General features: G+C 34.2%; 1 long non-coding RNA gene across 1 annotated transcript; it reads left to right on the forward strand.

Annotated features, from left to right (window-relative positions):
• The first annotated feature begins 610 nt into the window (after positions 1-610).
• Positions 611-1,741, forward strand: LOC128541655 (uncharacterized). Its single transcript, XR_008365643.1, has 3 exons — positions 611-839; positions 1,221-1,313; positions 1,430-1,741. It is a non-coding gene; the product is annotated as an uncharacterized LOC128541655 (long non-coding RNA).
• Positions 1,742-4,899: the final 3,158 nt, after the last annotated feature.

Consider the following 4,899-nt stretch of genomic DNA (forward strand, 5'->3'; position numbering starts at 1 on the left):
AGTTAACAGCTATATAAAAAATCAATAATGCAAAACTTAAAGTAGCAAAAAATACACACGCTAGCATTAACCACATGGAAAGCACATGTAAGTTACATCCCAGTGGGCACAACACATGTAATCCACGTGGATTTCTGGTGGATATTTGGTGAAGTGGTGGATCCACCAATTTTCACCTGATATCCACGTTGATTCCACGTGGTTTTAGGTACGTGGAAAACCTGTTCTAAATTAATGTGGAATCCACATGGAGTTTTAGTTCTACATTATTCTTCGTGCATTTCCACGTGGATATCACGTGGAAAATAATTTCGTACCACCTATTGATGGTTGCTTGATCTAATTTTGAATGCATATTTTGTATGTTTTTACATAAATGTGACAATCATTAATTAAAAAACACACTCTAAAATAAAATGACGCATATGACGCGTCCAATGTGTTCTAAAGTTGAACACATGAGCCAAAATGTGTTCTAAAATGGCATTTTCAAAATGTGTTACTGATCGCCTAAATGCCACATCTGACTACAACGTACACTGGATTTGCAGACTAAAAAGAAGTTTAGAACACGATGTGCTATCAGAGGCGACACATAGGCGTCGCTGCGCAGAGTGACTTTGCAGTCTAGCGAGTGGTACTGAGCATGCGCAGTGATCAGCCTTTCCTGGATCCCGTTTTTTTTAAGTGGAAGCGCGAAACATTTATAGCTTATAAAAAGAAATTAGAAACTTCGAAATTTGTTTAAATTTGTGGTCTGTTGAAGTTACAAAGTACCCGTGGCAATTGTCTTTCATTCAGAGAACAATTGTGTGGGTTGTTACAGGGTGAGCACTGAGGTAAGCAGTAATATTCTAGTATGTTCTGTGGCAGTTTGTGTAGGTTCTAACCGACGCGGTTAGCTTGATTATGAATCTATGTATGTAGCTAACGTAGGATTCGAAGCATAACAGGCAATTGCAAACGTTAATTTGTCAAAAATCATAAAAACAGGCTAGTATTTGATGAACAGGTATAATTTGTCATAAATGCAGCACCATCACCATGTATAATATATTATATGCACTGAGGAGTTCTGACAGTGAACACTAACATTTACTTGCAGAATATGTTTTATTGAATTTCTAAGAATAGAAGTAGGAACTTTTCAGTGTAACTTATGTGGTTACTCTACCCATTTATTTCTTTGAAGATAAATAGATAAGTTTGTTTACTTCTAGATTCCTTACCAATTCACTTATGTTTCAACTAAACATGAAGGGATCACGAGGGGATAAAACATCATTTGACAGCGCTGTGCAAATTAATAACTGGTAAGTAATTGAATAGTGCCTTGTGGTCGTGTCTTTTTTATATTAAAACAATGATTGTATCGATAAATTGCAGTCCATGCATCTAAATTATACTAAACATTTTTGTCCTTTGACAGACAGTGTAGTAAAGGCGCATGATGTTACAGAAGCCTTTGCCCTCAGCACCATTGCCAATAATCCTTGCACCTAAGAGGAAAGAAAGGCTGGATGCAGTGTCATTTATTAAGTGTTAAGTAAATGTTTTTGTAATTTTGTTTCTTTTGCTGTTTGAGACAGTTTTCTATCTTCTCTTAGATGTTTTGTTGGTTTAATTAGTCATTTAAGTATTCACATTTTTATGGTATTTTAGTATTATGCACTACACCCAGTTTTTATGTGCATTTTGTATTGTTTGTTTTGAAATATGAATAAATTATTGGTTATTACAACTTTTATGTAATTTGTGTCTGCTTTACACTTGATGTTGTAGACATTTTAAACTTTGCAGAATTTACGTTGAACACATGACGTATTTTCCATGGGCTTATATCCATGTCTTTTCCAAGTGGTAAAAAACACGTGGATTCCATGTGTCAAATCCACGTGGAATTGGACTTGCCTTTTACGCCTAAATTACCCGGCTTTTCCACGTGGTGAAAACACGTCTTCTTTACGTGGTTTCCACGAGTTTGTGCCCACTGGGATGCATGGACTCTTAACGTTACATGCATGAGTGCGAACCAGAAGAAAAAAATAACAAAGTTAACGAAATAAACACGTTGCAGCTAAACTGTGAGCATACAAAAACACTCCGGATAATGTTACATATGAAATGACAAAAATGGCTGAATTAAAAGTTAACGTTATATCTAAACCGACAGGGGAAAAAAGCGTCTATCTGCACATTAACACTTTGTCATCTTTTTAGAGTTCAACATCGGTCCATATTTTGGGTTAGCACTTTTTTTCAAAAAGATATCTGCAGATAATACTCTTTATAAACTCACCGATTCACGTTGTTTTCAAAAATAAACCGTTGGCTCGTCAACCCTTCTCTTGAGGCAGCTGCAGCTCTCTGCTCAAGCGACCTGCTTCAAAAAGCCCCTCCCCCTTTTCAAAAACTTAACATACTGAGTGATGTCTTCTTAACTTGATTAGTGTAGTCAATTATTTGTCTAAATAGTGCAAACAACTAATACTTTTTAGCAGTGACAACTTTTTTTAAAAAAACAATAAAGAATACGTAATGACTGCTTACATTTTTTAGTTTAGACAAAATCCGGGTTAAGAGTGTAGCAATTAAAAGCAGACTAGTAAACAAAAAACAAACTGACAAAAAAAATACAAAACAATTTCTTTGTTTTGTACAAAATTTCTACAAAACAAAGCAAATTTGTGTTACAAGAAATCAAGGCGAACCAGCAATCAAAAGCAAACTAATAAACTAATTTAAACAAGCAAGAGAAAAAAAACATACTGACAAGCAAAAACAAACTAGTGGACAAAAACAAAAAATCCAAAAAGGCAAAGTAGCAAACAAAAGCAAACGAGAAAACGATAACAAACATGCAGACAAATAAAAACAAATGGACAAAAGTAACCAAAACGAAAGGGACAAACCAAAGCAAACCACCAACAAATGCAAACTATTGTATGTATAAAATTTGTTTTAATTATGTTTGTTTTTTCGTTTGTATTTATACACTGTACTACTTTTTGTTTACACATTATTCTTTGCTGCTGTAACAGAAATTTCCCTATTGTGGGACAAATATCTTAAACAAAAGCATATAAGTAAATACACCCAACACAATGGATAAAGGTGAACAGAAACCATACAAACAAAAGCAAATGAAAATAAAGTAAGTAAAATGAAAAGTTAATTTGTGGGTAACAGCAAACTAAAGCAAACCAGAAAACAATACAAATCACACAGGCAAAACTAGTGAATAAAAGCAAATTAGTATACAAAAGCAAGCAAGAGAACAAAAGTAAATGTGAGATAAAAATTAATGATAAAGCCAACCTGCAAATGAAAAGCAAAATACTGAGCAAAAGCAATACCTATTTTTTTGTTATTTGTGCCATGCTTACCAGAGGACAATTATTTCTGCCTTGGTGGTCCGTGCTCTCATTTGTCTATGACAAACGCCTGTAGTCGGCTCGCTGCCTCATTCATCTCAGTGTCAGCCACTAAATGGGAAGTCCCATTGTGAAGGCCTGATCATTAATATAGATTTGATCCGAGACAAACATAGGGTGAAAACATGAGGATGCAAACTCTCCAGACTGCATGGCTGTATTTATGCTGAACATATGGTTATGGCCATAAACTATTAAGGAATTATCTGAATAAAATGATAGTAATGACAGCAATTACCGGTGAACATGGGGAGTAGGGCTCCTATTTGCATTTTACAAATGGTCAACTAAAAACATTTACTGTTTCTGTTTAGTCACAGAATTGTAAATGTTTATTTAATTGTAAATGTTTACATCTTTTATATACAGTATCTACTCATGAAATATCATTTATCTTTTCTTTTTTTCTTTTTTTTTTTACATTTATTTCATGGTATTTCCCCTCACATATTGTTCATCATATTAACTTAATTTTAGTTTATTTTAGTTTCTGATGTATTTTCCATGTTCCTTGCATACAGTCATGTTTTAAAATTAGTAATCTCGCTTTTAATTCTGTGTTTTCTTGTGTAAAAACAATGATAAAAATTATCTGATCATAGCAGGTCTAAATATTAGGCAAACAACAACATAAATTAATAATGGCACAGTTAAAAACGTTAACAACAATGAAGCCAAAAACAAGAAAAACATGTGGGCAATACTAAATACCCTAAATACCCCCATGATTCAATAGCTTGTAGAACCAGCAGTAATAGGTTGTTTCCTGTTTCCTGTATGACTTTATTAGGCTTCACGTCATTGTGGTGAACTTTTGGTCCAGTATTCTTTACAATATTGCTTTAGTTCATTGAGATTTTGGGTCATTCAGTTATGCACAGCTCTCCAAAGATCCCACCACAGCATTTCAGTTGGGTTGAGGTCTGGATTTTCTAATATGAAATATAAACATAAATAAAATTATTTAATTATTCAGGCATTCTGATGTATTTTAGATTTAATGGTGTACTCGGGATGAACGTGCTGGGAGGGCTACGCCTGGAAAAGAATGCCTTCCACTTGTGAATAACCTTATTCACGAGTCAAAACAAACCATCAAGAAAAAAGAAGACCAATGAGAGAATGTAAACTAGTAAACAAAAGAAAATTAGCAATCTAGCCAACTAGTCAGTGAAAGGGAAAAAAAAGAAAACTACTGGAAAAGAAAGAAAACTGGGAACCTGGCCAACTAGTCAGAAATGGCACACTAGCGGAGACACAAATTAGCAAGAAAGCGGATACTAGAGCATGAACTAGCAAACAAAAGAAAACTAGTGGATAGAAGCAAACTTGTCAGAGAAAGCAACTAGCAAAAGCAAATTGGGAGAAAAGGTACCCTGACAAGAGACAGCAACAAATTAGCAAAATAAAAATAACAATCTAACTAACTAGTCAGAGAAAGCAAGTTAGTCAGTAAAAGCACATT

Source organism: Clarias gariepinus, chromosome 14, assembly GCF_024256425.1.
Source record: "Clarias gariepinus isolate MV-2021 ecotype Netherlands chromosome 14, CGAR_prim_01v2, whole genome shotgun sequence".
NCBI classification, from domain to species: Eukaryota; Metazoa; Chordata; class Actinopteri; order Siluriformes; family Clariidae; genus Clarias; species Clarias gariepinus.